Source organism: Myotis nattereri, assembly GCF_964212035.1.
Source record: "Myotis nattereri genome assembly, chromosome: 3".
Classification (NCBI taxonomy): Eukaryota; Metazoa; Chordata; class Mammalia; order Chiroptera; family Vespertilionidae; genus Myotis; species Myotis nattereri.
In genome coordinates this window covers 65,179,363-65,200,959 of record NC_138077.1, presented here as the reverse complement: position 1 = coordinate 65,200,959, position 21,597 = coordinate 65,179,363, and the positions used below count along the sequence as shown (strand labels likewise).

Here is a 21,597-nt window from a genome sequence, read left to right as displayed (position 1 = left end):
TTTTTGTGGGAAATAAACTGACACAAACTGTCCTGCACAAGCTTTTACAACAAGTCACAACAAAGGAGGATCCTCTGTTTCCCCTATTCTTTCCCCAGACTGATTACCATCTCAAAAGTCACCGTTTTCCTTGCTCCCCATCTGTGCTGAGTTCTTCTGTGTTCCAGGCTGGGTCAGTGTTAACTTTCAGTAGAGGATGGCAGTAGCATGCTGAACTGCAGAGTTCCAGACTGGGAGTTGGGAAATGTTTTTGGCCTGACTGTCAGTAAACAACTATGTGTCTAGGGCAAGTCAAGTCCCTTAACTCCCTATGTCTCAGTGTCTTCATTGAAAAATGATAGGGTAGGACTGCATGAACTCCACGGTCTCTGCCAACACAGAGATTCTATGGTTCTATAGCTCATTTCCTTTTTCTCTCTGGCATCAACTACTCAACAACTCTGCTTACAGTCATTTCTCTGCTCTCAGTTCCCGATGGAAAAATATCTCCTTCATTTACTACCCGGTATTTGGTATTTGTAACCTCTCTTTCTTTTTTTGATGCTAGATATTTTGAGTCATAAATATGAACACATCCAGATAGATGCTTTAAATTTGAAGGCGTTTAAGGAGAATAGCTTTCCCATGTAGAACATTTAGTGCAGCTCAGCATGGAGGAAGCCAGCCATCCAAAAGTGGAGCAAAGGGGCCAATTCACAAATGAGAGGAAGCCTTTCATAATAAGAGTCTCTAGACTCTTCAAAAGCTAAATGCTACCAAATTCCAACTACTTTTCTAATCAATCCCAGACACCATCGCAAACACTTAGGACTACAAATTTGAGGGCCAGCACTGGCAGTGATGCAGTTCTTATTTCACCTCCACATGTATTGCCAAGTAGGATTTAGGATGGCATAGTAATAAGAGCCAAGAGGACAATCTGTCATTTATTTTCCTCCAAACTTTTTGAAATTTCCCATTTGAGCTCTGTTTCTCAGTTTTAATTTGTTAACTGCCATTTTTCAGCATTTCTTTTAACAGGTTACTAATAATTTCTGATGCAGGATCTCATATTTCATTTTGTGCTGCTATAACTGCTGTTAATATTTCATCTGCCTTCAATTCAGCTCGGAATAAAGGCTGCTGGGTTTTTGATACACTGTTAACACTTTGGTTCTGGGGATTTGATCACCAATGTTCGCCCAATTTGTCTGGATCTTGTTACATGTAAGTAATAGACCGCCTGAATCAGAACTATCTCAGGGTGTGCTATACTAGTACATTCTAGGACTTCTTCGAAGTCTCTTGTCCTGGATCTTTGATGAGAACAACATAATTATTCTGTGTTTTTTTTTGTTATTGTTGTTGTTGTTGTTTCTGTTTGCCCAGGCTACTTGCCATCTGCTTCAGTGGTGTCACTCTGGGAGCAGAGTGCAGCGGTTAAGAACCAGGGCTCCCAGGCAGATCTAGGTTCAAATTCTAGCTCAGAAACTTGCTGCAGGCATCACATTAGGCCAGTTCTTTAATCTCCCCAGTCTCTGTTTTCCAATTTTCAAAACAGAAATAATAATAATGGCCACCTCTATTGTTAAAAGGATTCCATAAACCAATGTAAGGTGCTAGGGCTGTCTGAGTTATCAATAAATAATGGGTATCATTATTACCTTAGCAGTAATAATCTACACATTTGCATTAAAGGGTTATTATTTTGCAACCTATTTTAAAGACCAATAAATTACTTTTGAGTGCAGACTTGTTGTTTACTTTATTATAGTTTACATTTTCAAGAACTGTCTGTGACATTAAGTAAAATATTTAAAAACTGGTCCTTAGAAGCATATGTATAATTAAAAATAGCATATAGTATCATATTTTTATTTCACCTTTCAGTCTAGCATTAAATTCTCACAAGTTTTTTTCATCTAACAGTCAGACCTAGATAAGGCACATGGTACCAATGCTAATCCATTCCATAAAGAGATGGCTTATCATATTTACTTTCCCTTACTCCCAAAGAATATAGATTATTTTAATATTCTTTGATTATGTGCCAGTTGGAGTCCATCAGGAGAAAGAAACCACATAGCAATTTGAATAGGCAAAGTTTAATATAAAGAATTATTAACTATAATAGAGGATTGGAGTGATGAGGGAGTAGCTAGTAAGAAGTGGAGAGAATTCAAAATTATATAAGAATAAGCAAATATAAAGAGCATAACTATTTGTAGGGCTGAGATAGAGTGTTCAAGGAAGAGTCCTCTGCACCCCTGGACTGGGATACAGACCTGGTTGGACAAGGCCCAGCCATTGAATGAATGAAAGGCAGAGAAATGGCTGGGAGCTGTTGTGTGGCGGGTGTTGGTGGGAGCTGCTGGCCACCAGGCACTGGAGAAATCTACCTGTGCCTCAGCTGCTTGGCACCAAGGCAGCTGTGTGTGTTGGCAGGCACCAGACCCTGGAGAAATCTTGCACACTGCAGGAGCCTGACAAAGAGTACAGGGGAATCAGGAGGGAAAAATTTCTTCCTCTCTAATGTCTCTCCGAACCCTCTACTGACAAGGTGTACTCATACCCTGGAGCAAGGAAAAGTATTTAAAGGTCCCAGATAGACGTTTGTGGAGTAGGCAAGGAAGGGTAAATCTGTGGGGCAGCACATTGATAGTTATTATTTGTTCACATAGTTATTATTTGTTCACATACTTTATGAAAAAACTCACTCTGGAGACAAAATCCAGTGTTCTCAATTTATTATACTACTCTTCGCCTTTGATAATAAATTAGCTCTCTGCATAGCCAAATAAATACTGACAGAATCAAAGAAAATAACATTCTATTAAATAAAAGTAGCATTTGTACAATATTACCCCTAAATACTGCCCACATATTTAAATTGTTTATAACTGAAAAATTAAGAAAAAGATGTACAGAAATACTAAACTATTGACCTAAATTTAAGCATCAGTGATCTCAGTCCAGAGTTTCAACTAACTGGGCAATCAGGAGTCACTCTTTTTCAAAAGTGGTAAAAGTAGCCTCAGTTATCATTTCCCTTTCTCTCTCCTTTTCTTTTTATTGACTGTAGACCCATATTTGGTGTTCCATGCTTGTCAACTATGGGTTGCTATTTTTCAGAAAAAGAAATGTATTTTGTAGAGAATTTTTCTCATGATTCCTGTCCTATATTGTTCTACCCTCAATGTTAAATAGAGAAGCATCAGTAAAGACCAATGTGGGCATTCCTCAAGGTATATAGTGATCACTTTTAGGATTGGTTTTACTTATAGATGGGGAGGTATGTGCCAAAATACCTCCCCAATTTTTGCCCAATTCCTAATTCCTTTAAGAAGAGAACAGAACCTTTTATCCTAGAATTAGAGGCAGAGTTTTAAAGCACAAGACCTTGACTTTAGAAGAGGCTGTGGTGGTGGTGAGGAGCTAAAAGCAATTGGATGAGAAGAGGTCCTGTGGGGAGAAGACTACCACCAGGCTAAGACCACAAAGCACCCGCCTCACTCACTTTCCATGTCTTCCTATGCCTGGCCATTTGGGTACTATATGATCTCACTGTTATGGAAGGGTTCTACTTGTATCCTCACAGTTGTGTTTTCTGAAAAGCAGAGGTATTGTCAAGCAGAGCAAGCCTCACTCCGTTGTCTCACAATCATATTGTAGACAAGAGCTGCCTGCTATTGTATTTAGGATTTTCTTTGGTTTGTGTTGTGTTTAAGGACTGAGGATAAACCTTGTGACCCTACATATATTTGATCCCTACCTCCCCAACCAACATAAACACACTCCCCTCCCCTGCAATTCCCAAGTCCAAAAGGAGATGGTGACAAAGGAGGAAGTCCCCGTGTATCAGGCAGCTGCGTCCTTTGGTTTCAGTTCGCCCTTCTGTTCAGCTGGCTTTTCTGCTCTGACCCACTACACTTACCCTGTCGGCTGCTCTTACCAGCAACATGCCTTTTTAATCAGCCTTCCTGGGGTCTGCATTTGATTACAGCATTTGTGTTCTATTTTGATTCTTTTGTACTGTGCCCTGTGGTGTGAGCTTGAAAGGTGTTATTTATAAAATGAAGTTCTATTGTATTGCCACTTGGATTCAAAGAGGACATATAATATTAATGCAGAATGTATTTAATAATATCTTGAATCTATTAAATCAATTTCTTCCTGAGAACACAGAATGAGAGTGAGCCAGTGGGCTGGTAACCAGGTAATGTGATCTAAGCATCACCTGAACTTCCCCATACAAGCACTCTTGAAAGCTGGCACAAGAACCATTCTCTTAACGTCAGGGTTTCCAGAAGGCATAGACTCCCTCTCCTCAGCCAGACCAGTGTGGCGTGCACCTGTTTAAACATTCAATTGTGGAAGGCCAAACATTTTCCTAGGCATCAGATGCAAATTTTCTGACTAAGGAAACCAGAAGATGAAACATGGATCTGACTTTTTTTTTTATTACCTAGGAAGATTTAGGTAAAGAAAGAAAGGAGGGAGGGAGCAAGGAGGGAGCAAGTGTGGAATGTGGTTTACCAACCCGGCTCTGCAGAACTTGCTAAAAGAATCTGTCACACATAAAGGAAGCTGGCTGGGCAGTCCTGGAGTGAGCTCCTAGATTTTTACCTGTGCTTACTCACTGGTTCATTATATAATTCGAGGAAATTTAGGTCTAGTTATCTAATCATTAACATGGAAATAACTATATTTATTTTTTCTATATGCATTGAGCTTCTTTAGGGATGAATGAGATTATGGTTCGGGAATGCTCTAAATTTTCTGCACCAAAGGTGGGATACAAAGGCACATTATTAAAATGATAGTTCTGCCCCCCTTTTTGTTATCTAAATTCAGATATGAAAAACATTAATGAGGGGAATAAATCATATACTCTCATTTATAAGTGACATTCCCAAAAGGAAGAAGCTAATATGTGTTGAGAAATACACATTTTGGTCTTGTATGTATCAAATTATAAGCTATTTGCATAAAAAGATCACATTAATAATCCTTGTACCCTACCATATTGGTTTGCCTTATATAAGTATTTCATTAATATTTGTTGAATTGAATTAAAAAATGAAATCATACAACTTCAGAACTGAAATTAGCTAGAAACCATGTAAGGACAGTTACCTCATTTTGCAGATGATAAAACCGATGCCCAAATAAATTGACTTACTCATCCAAATGCAATATTAATAATGCTACAAGTCTTTAGAGGAGTTATTAAAGGTCTGCCCTGACCAGTTTGGCTCAGTGGCTAGAGCGTCGGCCTGTGGACTGAAGAGTCCCAGGTTCGATTCGGGTCAAGGGCATGTACCTTGGTTGTGGGCACATCCCCAGTAGGGGGTGTGCAGGAGGCAGCTGATCGATGTTTCTCTCTCATCAATGTTTCTAATTCTCTCTCCCTCTCCCTTCCTCTCTATAAAAAATCAATAAATTTTTTTTAAAAAAGAAAATATATTACTCAATCAATTAAACAAAATCGATGTTCTTTTCTCAAAATAAAAAGTACTCTTCAGTTCAAACAATTTGAAGTATTCTAATCTAACCAGGGAGGTTGAAGCTTAAAGTCACAAGGGAACCTCATTAAGTGGCCATAGCCCATAAGTGTGCTAGAAATGCCGAGTGACTAAAGTTGAACATTTTAACACTGTTTATCCCCCTGTCTATTGGCATATTTTTCAGGTAAAATTAAGGTCATCAAAACAAAAAGTAATGTCAGATACTTGAAATTATATGAGACTCATGGAGGTACAATTCAAAAATACAATTACTTTTATTTATTATTTCAGTCTACTATTAAGCCATATTGTAGACTGCATGCCAAATCTAAATTCTAGGGTTCAGTAAACAAAATAGGACAAGACACTTTGGCCTTTGTTAAATAAAAAATAAGCAGGGCTAGAGTGAGTAAGGCAATTTCCCTTTAGGAAAAGTTACTTGTGTGGTATTTGCAGAAAAAAGTTTGACTCTTGGCTAAGTTGTCTGGTTAAATCAGCACCATAACAATAAAAGCAAGTCAAACTATCCTTTTGACTGACTTGGTTGTTTTATTTTCTGAACAGTATTATATATTTTTTTTCCTTTTCTTTATCTTAAATCAGTCAAGATATTTAACTTCTTGACTAAAATGTAAACAATTTGTAGGCAGGGCTTTGTTTTTAATAATCTCCTGAAAACTGTAGCAGAGTGATTGGGATAAAACAGAAACTGAAGAAATGTAAAATTTCAATTATTGTCAAGTAGGACTCTAGGAATCTCCAATGAACTACTTTTCATTTTTCCAAAGCCCCTTTTCACATTGAAAGGTCATGGTGAACAGAACTGGGAGAAAAGGGGAGCAAGTGACAGCAATAGGCTGACTACCTGTAACAGTTGGAGGGCCTGTTTTAGACTTGCTTGTGTATTACCAAGATTTGATTCCAGAAACATAACCAGGCATTTACAGATCAAGTTCCAATTCTGAACTTGGACTTTATTTCTTGCTCTATCTGCTTAGGCATTCCAGGTTCCACTATTTCTGAACCAATATTAAGGAGTGTTCTCAGACTATATTAATGTTTCCTTTCACCGGTGTATTGTCAAGGAGTCCTAAATCTTACATTTTCTGTTCTATTATCTCCATAATCTGTTAAATCATGTCTAGACTTCTGAGTTGGAATATTATGAATTAATTCACTATGATTCTATAAGCATCTATTATGTGTCTGAGATGCTAGGAAAATAAATAGGAATAAGCCTTACTTCCTACCCTCAAAGAATTAGGGAATTTATTTACAATGTAGTGGCTACTTTCCATAGATAGTATATATGTTCCTGATTTTAGGCTCTGCTCTTCCTCAAAGTGCCCTTATTCTTTAATGAATCTAATTATTTTAGTTATCTTATAGTCCTGCTACATGCTACCTCTGCTATAAACCTCTGCTATAAACCATGTTTTAGTTTTGTAGTCCACACTAACTTTCCTTTTTTTTTTTTTTGACTAGTACAACTGGAATAAACACTACTGCTCACCCAATATATATTCCCCCAATTCTTCCTAGCTACAGACCCCTGTGTTCAGAGTCACAATGTGCTCAGTCCGGGATGAGTTATGCTATTTCTAAACCAATTATGACAAATCTGTTCCCTGACTTCCTTGCCTCCCTAGCAACCAAGGGTGGCCTTGTGACCCAGTTCTAGTCAGTATGGTCTACGTGGCAATCTGTATGAGAGGCTGGTTTTTGAGAAAATTTTTTTCTTTTTTGATAAAGGTAGAGGTAAAGGCAATCCTTATCCTTCCCCCTTCCTCCCTCTCTGAAGATGGACATGATGCTAGGAGTTGCAGCAGCTATTTTGTGATCATAAAGCAACAAGCATGCAAAAAGGCAAACAATTCCAGAGACATTGGCTCCGATTTTATTACACATCAGTACTTCCTTACCTCTGGACCTCTTGTTACATGAGAAACACAAACCCCTATTTATTTAGGCCACTTAAGTCAGGAACACATTTCTAACCAAGAAATAACTTTTATAATTTGAATTGCCCAAACTGTCCTTCCTAACTGCATGGCATACATTGGCCACATTCTGAGCATTTAATAAATATTAATTTTCTCAGATATACAGTAGACATTCAATATATGTAATAAAATCCTCACTCTGAAAGCAAGGAGGAAATTTGTATTAAGCTAAGAAAAGAGGGTTAAACTAGGTTAAAAAAGAAACATTTGAGTCTATAATAAATTCCATGAGAATAATTTGTTACAACCTGGCATAATTATTAATACAATAAAAACAAACTTTCAGTTTTCAAAAATTAGTAAAATATATTTTAAGAAAGCCCCAAAGGGATAGTTGTTTGAAAGAAGAGATGATATAAACACGATTTTTATTAAATATAAAGAAGACAATGCAATGCAATTCTTGCTCTATATAAATGGAGTGAGGAAACAGCACTTGTTAAATATCACTAGCAACGACATTTTCTCTGTCCCTTAGGCAGCATGACTGTGACTCACCCAAATGCTCCAGACTCCTTAGCATGCTAATTAGCTTCCAAAAATCTTTCACCTAATGTTTGAACCCACTAGTGAGGAAACTATTATAGCATTTGCTTTTGGAGAAAAGACTACATAAGTTGGGACAGAAGCTATTTTCAAGGCTTCCAAATATTACAAGTACAGGGGAACGGCTGAAGAGAGAAATAAGCAGCTCTGGGTCGTTTTAGGTTAGTGACCTTAAATATAAGGTGCGATTTAATCAGAAGCCAGAGTAATCATGGCAGGAAGTGGGGAAAAAGACTCGGAGCTGCCTGGAGTTAGGGAGGACTTTGGTGGCAGCATTCAGCCTGAGCTAACACTGCAGGATTTGGTCAGAGGCTCCACAAACAAAGGGCTGCATTATGTAATGCATCTTGTATTCCTTTGTGAACTATTCCACAACGAACGAAGTTTCATTAGTACTCCCCCCCCCCCACCCCCAGTAGACATTTTACCAATTCCAAGCTGTGACTCCTTGTTGTCCAGAAGGGAAGCTTTTTATCTTAAATAAAAGTTTAAATTGCAAGGAAAATAAGATTTTTTTTCTTCTACAAATCAAACCAAATTAATTTGAACTTTATACTCACTGGGAAAATACTTCTTAAGTTAGGTGGACAAAAGTAATCTCATAGGAAGGATTTCCAAATAATTCAGCAATCGTTAGCAATAATTTTACACTCTCCCTTAGTCTATCATTTTATGGTAGTGTTAGTCTGTTAAGTGTACTGTTCATACAGGGTCACCTTTCAATACAGCATTTTATTTGTGAAATTGAAAGTCAGCATGTTCCATGGATGGCACACAGCAATACATTCTCATAAATAGTATCTCTTTTCAAAATAAAACTTATTTTTATGCCTGTTACGAGGATATTCTTAGATTAAGTTACTCCCTATGCTATCAAATTTAGCTTTGGTGTATAAAAATATATTTTTAGCAGTTTAATTCTTTCATCGATTACTAACTTAAGAGACTTCCATTATATAATATTATTTTGATCAACTGTAAAAATAATTTAAGTGCTGAAATAGATTTTTTTTCCTTCTGACATGTCAAATGCTAGTTTAGTATTTGTCACTTAGACCCCTATGAAAGTGACTAAGGTTTACTGGGGAATACTTCACAGGACATGTCTTTTGGTCTGAGAATATGGGTTGTGCATAATCAATGTTTAGATGAGAGCCCCCCATGACCAAGAGGTATAAAATATTGAGAGTTTGAATCTCAGCAGGTTGCGCTCTTCCTCTAACTTGGTCCTAAATGGATGCCCCAACACTCTGCCATCTCTTGAGCAAAGCAGGAGAATGAAGCATTCAACAGTGCTCATTGCGCTTATGAAACAACTTCACAGGAACTGTAGAGTCAAGGCAGGTCATATGGATTTTCATTCCACTGGCTTTTTTTAAATTCAAAACTCACCACCTTCAGACTCAGAGTTATGTCCTATACCAGTGATGGTGAACCTTTTGAGCTCGGTGTGTCAGCATTTTGAAAACCCTAACTTAACTCTGGTGCCGTGTCACATATAGAAATTTTTTGATATTTGCAACCATAGTAAAACAAACACTTATATTTTTGATATTTATTTTATATATTTAAATGCCATTTAACAAAGAAAAATCAATAAAAAAAAAAGAATTTGCGAGTCACCCCTGACATGCGTGTCATAGGTTCGCCATCACTGGCCTATAAGTTGGGTGACCATATCTCTCAGTTTACCCAAGATAGTTCCAGTTCCATTGTACAGGCACAATTATTAATAGTGACCACTCTCACTCTCAAAAGTGCCCCAGTTTGATTGACAAATTATAGAGTTACCCTACATATGAGCTAAAAAAAAAGTTGTAACACCATTTACAGTGCCATTCTCTTTAAGACAAATTAAAATAATTACTATTGGTCAACAAAAGTGAAGCGATAAACTAAAACTTCATGATTTTAGTCCCAATGCTTCATTCAGAGAAATCTTTCCATCTCATTTTAAAATAAGAATTTTGGAAAATTTTATTTCTATGACTTAGGATTCCTAACTTTAGGCAGTACTGTTTTTTTAAGTCCTATTTCATATAAGAAGGCATATCTGCCATTAAAATTTGTTGTAATGAAGAAAGCACAAGATCTGAAATGAAATTCTTGAATCTTAGATTTGAGTCCTAATTCAACTATTTGCTCAGTTGGCAAATTCAGATAATCTCTGTGAATGTTATTATTAACCCTTTCTAAAATGTCTTTAAGGACATAAAAACAAACAAACAAACAAACAAACAACCAAAACCAGACAAGAAATAGTTATACTGTAAAAAGCTAACATAATTGCAACATAGTTACTATTATTTCTTTTTATAATAAAGACAGATTTTTCCCTTTTCAATTCCTAGGCACTTGAATTGACTGCAGAGAAACTGCCCCCGGCAGCTGAGATTGAGCCACACTGGAGCTGGCCTTTTGCTGGTCCTCTGACACAGCTCTCTGTCATTTCTAGGTGACACCTGTGCAGATACATTTATGGCCCCCAACAATCTAGGGAGGAAAGACTATGGACCTTGTGCACTGAGGCCAGAAAATGAAAGGCTGGAGTTTAAAGGATATGACTTTGGTCAAAAGTTTTGTTAGTGCTCCCGTGAGTTTCTGCTATAGATATTCTTTCTAGAAGGGAAGGGAAACTGAGACAAAGAGGAGTTGGAGTCGAAAGGCTGGTTCATGGAGCATAAAAAAATTCTTTTCACTTGTCACATTGTTAAATGAGTTCCTGGATCCATACAGATATATCCTTCTTTCTTTTGTTGCTGTTCTCCTCTTTTATCCTCTGAGATTCTAAATTCTTTGGCCCAGAAAAAAAAATATATGGGTGTTCAGACTTCATTTTCTTAGTCTACCAGACATCACAATTATATGAAAAAAAATGTTTTTATTTTTTCATCTTTATAAATGTAATAAAATAATTTTAATTTTTTTAGAAAAGTTTCTGACACTCTTCCTCCCCATTGTTTAAGAGACATTTCTTTGGAGCTTTTAGTAATTGTAAAAAAAGTTATTATAAGTTATTCTTCATCTAAATAAATAAACAGGTAAATACACTAAATGGAGAGCTAATCCTGTAATGTATGGCATTTGTGGCTGTTTAAATTGACTACTCTGAGATTTAAGGCTCTAGTACCTAATTTGAGGCCTCAAGATCTTTAAGCTTGAACAAGGTTCTATCAAGCAACTCTCTAACTAATGATTCTTTATTTTAAACATATTCTAGTCCTAGCCAGTTTGGCTCAGTGTATAGAGCGTCGGTCGGCCTGCAGACTCGAGGGTCCTGAGTTCGATTCCAGCCAAGGGCACATGCCCGGGTTGTGAGCTTAGTCCCCAGTGCGGGCATGTGGGAGGCAGCCAATCAATGATTCCTTCTCATCATTGATATTTCTATCTCTCTCTTCCTCTCTGAAATCAATAAAAATATATTTTAAAAAACATATTCTGCTTTCAAATGTGATAGGATAAAAATAGGAGTGAATGGCAAGAGACTGCAGAGGGGAAAGGAACGCTAACAGGACTGGACTTGATATCCCTGGGCTGAAAAAGAGCACTAGAAACCTTCCCCTGTCCCTTGGAGAGAAAATATCTCTCACACATTCCATCTATTAATTCAGTTGTATTTAACAAGCCCCTCTTGTAAAATGCAAATCTGCCTTGTGAACCTGTAAACCTCATTCACACCTTATTGTTAATTACTTTGATGTTCTAGGATATGATCAACACTTATCTGATACTAGAGGCCTGATGCATGAAATTCATGCAAGGGGATAGGCCCTGGAAGCCCCTCACAGCCTCAGCCAGCCCTCACAGCCCCGGCTTCCTCTGGAAGGTGGTCCGGACGGTCGTTTGGAATGTCGTCTAGATGGTCATTTGGCTGTTTGGTCTAATTAGCATATTAGCTCTTTATTATATAGGATTGGCAATCTAGGAATAAGCAAAGAGCTCTGGATGGAAAAAGAGTAACTTTGGTGGAGTGGGGTGGAGGCGGTAGTGTAGGGGTTTCATTTGTGGGCAGTAGAACATACTGATATTTTTAAGTTTTGTCTAGGAGAGTGGCAATAGCTTGGGTACCACAAAATGAACACTTTTCTGATTACTAATGTCTGGCTGAGATCAGAACAGGTCTGGAAACCTGCAAACTTCAAGTTTTAAACACTTAGCCATAGCAAGTTAATTGTGTTTAGTCTTTCCTGGAAAGCTTTCTAGCTAATTCTCACTATCTCCAGAACTCATCAACCTTGGACTCTAAGATTCCTCTGGTTCAACCTCCCAGGTTTGAAGCTCAACTGATAAATGAATTTTTTAAAAATGTGATCCAGTCTTCTTTCATTGTCTCTCTAGTTCTTTACCTTTTTGGAGATCATGGTATGTAATCCTAGAACATACTGGAAGAAGTTTCAAAAGAATATAAGTTGATATATTAATTCTATATCTATTTTAGTAAGTGCCATTTCATCTGATATCAAAAGGTTTAAAAATTTAAATTAGACTTCAGTTGACTTAAGCTACAAGTATTAGCTGGGCAGAAATTCAAGGAAAAATATTTTATGACATCTTATAACATTATTAATCACCTCTCCTTTTATATGAAAAATAAATATGCTAAAATCTTCACTGTTAAGAAAAGAGGTCATCTCTCCTGCCAAAATGGCTAATTTTAGTTTTTATGTGGTTGGATACATTTGTAAACTATTACATGAAAACATATGGTTGGAACATGCTTCTTCCTTCACGAGAGTTCCTCTTTTGGGGATGAAAAATTTTTCCTCAGTTGTTCCATGTGCTATTTTGTTGTGCTGATGGCTTGTTGTTCTAAATAATTTTCTTCCTTTTCCATTGTTAATGAAATGAATTCTAATAAGGAAAATAAAACCCTCTAATGAAAATCCCTTTCTGTAGGGCTGGGAACTGATGTAGGACACAGGGGGACAGCCAACATTATGTTGCACGTTCTTCAATCAATTGGTCCCTTTGTGGTTTATTCACCTGAATGCATTTTGACAAGCAGTGAAGCATTGGCAGGAAAGGGATTTTTTGTGTGGCTAATTTTCAGTTACCTATGAAGTACTAGACACATTTTTCTTATTATTAAACAAAAATCTACACATTTTTATTTCCATCAGGTGAGTGAATCACCATTTTTAAGGTATCTGGCTCATAAGGAGGAGTGAGAAGTCCCTGCAGCATTAAAATTTCACAAAGCCCGACCCTGAAGTTTTGGTATATGATTCTCAGTTTACCTTGAAGTGTGATAGCTATTAAGTTGGCATGGTTGAAGTGCAGTTCATTCAAATGTAGAGGCTAATGTAGAATAACTGAGAATCCCTCCAACTATTTAATTTGATTTCTCACCTTATATTTGCCCTTACTTTTTCTTACCACACTTCTCCTTTCCCTACATATTTTATTCTCATACCTTCTGAATTCTGCCTGACAGGAGACTATACTGTTTTGGCACATGATAGGTTCTCTATAAAGATTTGGTAAATGCAAGAATAAATAACTGGAAGAATTATAAAGTAAACAATAGAAAATCTTAATTAGGCAAATTAATAAAGGTCCACCTTTGGGGAAAAGTACATGATAGTAAAAAGTGATTAAAAATTCTAAAAATATTTAGGAAAGACAAAGCCTAAAAGGTTAAAAATGAGAAATTCTATAATCAGAAAAGAAAAAAAATAATACAGCTCAACAGAATTGAAAGCACATATACAAGGAAGATAATCTATTGTTTATTAAAAATTAAATCGAAAGACTGGAATTAGAATGCTAGCTGGTGTTACTGTATCAAAGCAGAAAGTCATGAGCTTCCAGGTTGGTGAATGCATGAAGATGTACAGAGGGTAGTGTGCCTAGAGAGGGCCTAGGAGCCCTGTGCCCCTTCCCCATATCCGGCACTATGCAGCTCCTCCATCTGGCTGTTCTGTGTTCTGTCCTTTTATTACAAACTGGTGATCTCTGTGCTCCAGGGAGACAAAGACTTCAAAGACCATCACCTGTAACAGAAGACTCTGTCCATTGGGAAAGACACCAATTAAAGACTCTCTCCAACCTTGCTGGAAGAGACCTTATCAGGTATTATACTAACTAATCCATGTGCAGCTACATTTAAAGGTGTTAACTCATGAATTCACATTTTTCATTAAAAAAATGGACATGGACAACAGAGGGATGAAAGCATGAGTGGGGAGGAGAATGGGGGTTAATGGGGGGGGGGGAATGGGGACACATTTGTAATACCTTAACTAATAAAGAATTTAAAGATAAAAAAAGGAGCCTAACCTCGAATCTGCCTGTTTCTGACACTTTCCTCATCCTGCAGTGGGCATCAAACACTCCTCAAGAATGAGAAGCTGCCAGAATCAGTTAGACAGCTATTCCAAGACATCGAGGAGGCCTGTATATCTACATAATTGATGTTGAAATTAAAAACCCACTTGCTTGATTGTATTTACCTGTCTAATAATAATGTTAGTCATCATAATAGCTATAATTGTTCTTTTGGTTTTTCTCAAACCTTGTTCTTATATAGCCCAACTGTTAATAATTGCTGATGGTATATAAGATAACTTTTGTATGACCAAGAATACTTTCTTTTGGTGTTTCTTTTGAAATTTAGAAGGAATTTTATTGCAGGAGGAAAGGGATGTGTGTGTGTACTGAGGAGTATATGATATGCCCTCAAACTTTAAGTAAATGTGATACTAGATACAAAATATAAAAAAGTGAGACAGATAGCTAACTTGGATCATGATAGCTTGCAGGTAAGAAATGACCCAGAATGTTTTTTCTCTATAAGACCTACTGCCTCCCATTTACCTGCCTTTTCCTTTTGAGGAAAAGTTGGCCTTTAATTTCCATCCAAGGTTTCAACCTTGCTCATCCCCAGTGGACCTCCATTTTAGCAAAACAAATTACAACAGTAAGACTTCCTAGGAATACGCCTTCCTAGCACCGTGGGACCCTGTTATCCACCAAAGGTTGGTTGTCAGTGCATCCTTCAGATTGATTTATGACCAAAAGGGTGAATTATGGACAAAAAAGGGGCCATAGAGTAAACATGACAAACCCAGGGGAGGCAGAAAATAATCATATCGGATGGTCTGAACATAAAAATTCCTAACTAAAAGCATGTCATGACAGGTAGTCACATGATAGGCCTGTAGCTTCCTTGATAAAGGTCAGTCTTTACGTAAAGTAAGTCTATTGTTTGTTTGTGGGGGTTTTTTTGCATCTAGTATAACATACCTTTGAAATGTCAGAGTAATCTCCTTTTCCAGAACTCTCAGGGCACACCCACCACACTAGAACAGGAATCTACAAAAACTCTCATTACCTTGTTCCCAGAATACCATCTCTATGTGCTGTGTTATTCTTAACTATCCTGTATGCACCAATGTAAAAGAAGCATGTGTCTCTCCATTTTGCTTTTTATCCAGTTCCAGAGATTTCCCCACTTTGCTTTCTTCCGCCTCCTTAATCTACCACCAATGGATTTTATATAATCCTCTTTGTCTCCTCATTTGATTCTCATGTATAAAATAAACTGTAAAACTGGCATTTTCTCAATTCTTTGATATTTTGCTTTCCAGCAATTGTCATTAGTTTGGTTCAAATAAACTCATAAAATTTTTTTAAAAAGAAGCAAAAAATCAGTTTTTCTGCTCCAACTTTAGAGAGAACAATTCTCTAATGCCACCAAAAGCAGAATAGGGAAAGATGTTTGGAATTTAAGAACTGCAGTAGAAAACAAACAAACAAACAAAACTATATGTTCAAGATAAGCCACATGGCTTATGTGGTAACCAGCTTCCATGATGACCCCTTATGATCCCTGCCTCCTGGTTCCGCACAACGTTTGTATAGTCTTGTCTACAGTGTATCAGGGTTGGTCTGTGTGACCAATACTATATGGGACAAGTAATGAGCTGTGAGTGTCACTGCCAGGTCAGAATAGCCATTACTGCTTATCCTTACTCTCTGCAGCACTCACTCTGGGGAAGCCCACTTCTGTGTTGTGAGGGCACTCAAGCAGCCCTATGGAAAGGTCCATGTGGCAAGGAACTGAAACCAGCAGGCAATACTGGCTTTGGGGCCATGTAAGTGAGCCTCCCTGGAAGTGAATTCTCAAGCGCCAGCCAAGCCTCCTATGACTGCAACTCCCGCTGACATCTTGATTGCTACATCATGAAAGTTCTGAAACCACAACCACCCCACTAAGCTGCTCCTGAATTCCTGATGATGAGAGATTCCTGAGAGATAATACATGCTTATTGTTGCAAGTCACTGGTTTTGAAGTAACTTTTTCAAGCAATAGATAGCTGATACAGTGACTATGGCTTTTCTTTGGTATCTCAGGTGCACAGAGTTGGAATAATCGTAATCCTTGGTATTTGATGCATACTTAGTACTGGTCCATGCTTGGTTTACTTTTATTCACATAGTTATTTTCTAGTGAATTAATAAACACCACTAACTAAGCCTTTGAAAACAGATCTTGGAGCTTTATAATAATTTACATCTATCCATATAGTTTACCCCATCTTATTTTCTTGCCTCTTCCACCTAAGATAACCACTATCCTGATTCTTTATTTATCGTGTCTATTTTTCTTTTTATGCTTTACTACATCTATAGCTCTTTGTAAATTTATGTTTGTGTATATACATATACGTATATATCATGTGGGCAATATGTATGTATGGGTGCTTTTAACTTTATAAACTGGTGTTATGCTCTATATAATGCTTTTGGGATTTAATTAATTTCACTTAATATTATACTGTTAAGGTATATGCAAGTTGGTGCATATTACTGCAATTCATTCATTTTGGTTCTAATTATTGATGTTGCCAAGGTGTTTGGTCAGAAAGAAAAATGAGACTAATAAGCCCTAACATCTAAGAATTATGTAGTATGGGTAATCAGGATAATGCATATTTTGGATATAATTTAAATGAATTCACTAGCTCTAGAAATAAAAAATAAACAAAAATTAATTTAGAAATTAAAAAAATTTCTTTCCCTATGGATAATGGATATTCAATAGCATATTTTAGTAAACCATATATGTTTATCATTAATATAATAGTTTATTATACACACACATACACACTCACACACAAACTATGGGCCCTACCAATGTTTGCTAAAGTGATATTACAAAGCTCAAAAGACCTATAAAAATATAATAGAAGTTGCCTAGATAAAAATAAAACATAGTGTTCTAAAGAACCCATTGTGGGACACTACATTATGGGTATGTGAATACTGAAGATATTCTACTCAGAATTTATACAATATATTTTAATTTAAATAATATTTATGTAACAAGATTTTTTTTTACTAATAACTGCTCTCAAACACAAATATATTATCAAAGAATTCATATCCATGATTACTTAATATCCACCTTAAAACTTTATGAATATAATCTAAAGTATTACTGACAAATCTAATTAATTGTACAACCAAATGATGAGGAACTTTCAACCTCACATCTCACCTTCTTCCCAATCACACAAAGATTATATTCTTTTGTCTTAATAGTACTATCCGGAAACAGGCCTCATTTGTTAATTCCAGAAATGTTTAAACTATATTTGTTTCAGCAGCTGTTTCCTGATATCTTTCTGGCTGGCATTAGCTTACAGTGAATAGTATTGTTGAATGTCAAAGTTATTTTATTTTAATATTATTATTAGTTCCCCTGCATTGGCCCTCCTCCCCAATGCCTCAAAGAGGGATGTTGAGTCATGGATATTTAATATGACTCCTTGAGCTAAATAGACTTCTAGTACAAGAAGACTTTTGTTTTGGAGCAGCCAAATTAACTTTACCCATTACATTTGGATTTATTTTAGACAATTGGCTTTACCAAATAGACACAGACACTTTTCTCTGACATGACACAATTACAAAGAATGCATGTGAAAACTATCTAAAAAGCAGGAATATTTCTTTCTTAGTTCTTCACTGAACAAAATGTGTGGACATGAGAACTAGAAAGAAGAGAAATGTTGATGAGCCCTCAGCGATGGCATCAGGTCGGAAGCATGGAGCAGGTCAAAGGACACAGAGGACGTGTAGTGGAATTCCCGAAAGCGACTGGAAGTGCTACTGGAGCAGTCAGTCACCTTTTCATCCTTCGTCATAAATAATAGGGCATACCATTTTAGGAATAATTTTTTTCTCCAATTTTTCAGTTTTCAAAAAACCTCTACACAAGAAAGGACTATTTGAAAAGCAGCTAAGTGGGAGACTAATAAGATTCTGTGGGCCAAAAAGGAAGCCGCCCTTGCCTTGACGCCCTCTCTCTGTAGGACTGAGGCAGATGAAAGAAGTTTGGGAAACTTTTATGGGGGATGAGAAAAAGTGGAAGCCCTAACATAAGAAGAATGAAAGCCACATTTCCTCCTCTGTACTAGAGTTAATATTTGGAGAAAGAAGAGTCGACTTCTAACAAAACTTCTCCTTCCTAATGAAAATCCGATTAGGGGCGTTTGCAATGGTCAAGGCACAAGGCACTGGGCAATGGCAAAGAGAAAGGGAGACCAGGTGTAAGGTTTGCTTTGGAGGTTGAACTGATAGAATGTGGTGAGAACAAGCTATATTGTACAATAAACCAAAAAATAGAATAATCTCTTTCTTGCAGTCTATTGTGTAATGGAGAGTGAGTTGACTTTTATACTGCAAATGTAAAGAAAACAAAAGTTTCATTCATCTTTCTGTAAAGATGCCAGTCTAATTTGCTATTAAATTTCCATTCAAATGCTCTATTTTGTTTAGTTACAAGGGATTTGCTGCTCTTAAACTTTCCCAGGCAGTTTGTATGAAAGTCAGTTGCTAAGATTATCCCTAAGGGAAACCTGCAAAATGTTGCAAGATAAATGACCTCAGTACAATATGCAGAGTAAGTAGAAGAGAAGGATTAAGAGTTACCTTTAGAAAGGAAAAGATTTAGAATTCTGGGCTAGAGTTGCTGGTTAATCACTAATTGGGAGAAATTTGGTCAGGGTAGTTTTACACTTTCCAAAAAAGGGAGGACTTTTACATTTTTCCTCTTGGGAATAAAGGTAAGAGTTATCACAGAGAGAAATGTTCTTTTTCTTCTTCCTCCAGCTACACAGCTCTTCCTTGGGTGACTCAAAGGAAGCCACAGTGGCAGCTGGGAGGTCGCAAAGGTTTTAAGTGAGGTTAAACTTGTGGGAAAGCTTTTGGCAACTTATTTAGGCTGAGTAAAAGAAGTAATGTGATATGCTAGGCAAAGCATGAGTTTAGATCGGATAGCTATGAATTTAAAACCAAATTTCAGTACTTATCATCAGCATCATCTTGAGCAAGTTAGCCAACCTGTTTAAACTTCAGTTTAGTCATCTCTAAATTGATGATCAACTATGAGGCCTGTGTTACACATATAGGTGGGGCAACAATAGGTTTACAGTTGTGAATACTTGAAACTTAGAATTTATTCTTGTATTATTAATTATTGTATTTTGCATACAAATAACTGTAAACCTACTTTTGCCCCAGCCTGTATTATGCAGGCACTCAGTTGGTACTGAGTACTTCTTTAATATCTTTCTAAACTGGACTGGGAGTAAGGAGCTAGTAATCATACATTTATGGGAGAAAAGGAAAAGATATTTGATCCCAGAGCACTATCTGGTGGTAACAATCATTTGACAATTGACCAGTGGAATTTGGGGACATCTATTCATTTACTAATTAATAAAATCTTAGAAGTGGAAGATAAAGGATTATTTTCTAACATCTATCATTTGGGGGTGTGGGGAAAGGATCAGACCTAAGAAACAGAAGATAATGCTAGATAAGCATAAGGTTAATCTTTTAGGGATTTTTTTTATAAGCATATGGTGGTTCAGTGTTCCCACATTATAGATCATGCTCTCTACCTATACAATGATATGGCTATCTATCAGAAGAGTAAAAGGAGGCACCTTACCTGTAAATTGTAATGAAACATTGTGCTATCTTTGACTACTGAATGTGTTATAATATTCCTTTGATTATTGTCTCAGCACCCCAGTTAATAAAAATTTTACTAAGAAACCTATTAATTAACATAATATTTATTACTTATTACATATTAGACATTATACCAATCACACTATTAGTATTTTAAATATCATTAATAGCATTAAACATATTATGTACTAGAGGCCTGGTACACGGAATTCATACCCTGGGGGGGGGGGGGCTCAGTCTGGCTTGCGCCCTCTCTCATTCCAGGACCACTCGTGGGATGTCCACCTGCCAGCAGTCAGACATCCTGTCGCAGTCTCACAGTCCAGGACCCCTTGCTCCTTACTGCCTGCCTTCAGCAGAGGAAGGCAAGGCTCCCGCCACCGCTGGGCTCGCCAGCTGTGAGTCCAGCTTCTAGCTGAGCAGCGCTCCCCCTGTGGGAGTGCACTGACCATCAGGGGGAAGCTCCTGCATTGAGCTTCTGCACCCTAGTGGTCAGTGCGTGTCATAGCAACCGGTTGTTCCACTGTGCAGTTGATTTGCATATTAGGATTTTAGTATATAGGACTAGAGGCCCAGTGCACAAAAATATGTGCACTGGGGAGGGGGGGGAGGCACTCAGCCCGCTTGTGCCCTCTCGGGACCCCTTGGGGGATGACCACCTGCTGGCTTAGGCCCGCTCCCCCAGGGGATTGGGCCTAAGCTGGCAATCAGACATTCCTCTGGCAGCCCAGGAGCCCTCGGGGGATGTCCACTTGCCAGCGGGGAGCAGGCCTAAGCTGCAGTCAGACATCCTTAGCACTGCTGAGGAGGTGGGAGAGGCTCCCACCACCACTGCTGTACTGGAAGCCCTCAGCCTGGCTTGTGGCTCAGCAGAGCTCCCCCTGTGGGAGCGCACTGACCACCAGGGGGCAGCTCCTGCATTGAGCGTCTGCCCCCTGGTGGTCAGTGTGTGTCATAGTGACCAGTCATTCCCAGTCATTCTGCTATTAGGATAGAGGCCTGGTGCACGGGTGGGGGCGGGCTGGTTTGCCCTGAAGGGTGTCCTGGATCAGGGTGAGGGTCCCGCTGGGGTGCCTGACCAGCCTGGGTGAGGGGCTGATGGCTGTTTGCAGCTGGCCACACCCCTTTTAGGGTGGGGGGTCCCCACTGGGTTGCCTGACCAGTCTGGGTGAGGGGCTGAGGGCTGTTTTCAGGCTGGCCAAGCACCCTGGTGATGGAAGCTCCCAGCCTCTCCTTTTTTTTCTTTTTTCTTTTTATTCTGAGATTTATTTACCTTCTATAATTTAAACTTTGTAGCCTTGAGTGGAGCTCAGAGCCGGCCAGGGCGGGCAGAAAGCTTGGCTTCCTCCATCACCAGGGGCAACCCAAGCCTCTTGCTTGCTCCAGTTTCATGGCCACGGCTGGCAGAAAGGAAGTATCTGGGGTTTATTTATCTTTTATAATTGAAACTTTGTTGCCTTGAGTGGAGCTCAGAGCCGGCCATGGCAGGTGGGAAGCTTGGCTTCTTCCATCACTGGAGCAACGAAGCCTCCTGCTCGCTCCAGCTCCGTGGCTGCCGGCCACCATCATGGTTGGGT

General features: G+C 38.1%; 1 protein-coding gene across 8 annotated transcripts in view; it reads right to left on the bottom strand.

Moving 5' to 3' along the window:
* Window positions 1-21,597, bottom strand: part of ZBTB20 (zinc finger and BTB domain containing 20) — an 874,980-nt gene that overhangs the window by 297,903 nt on the left and 555,480 nt on the right. The gene's annotated exons all lie outside the window — the stretch shown is intronic.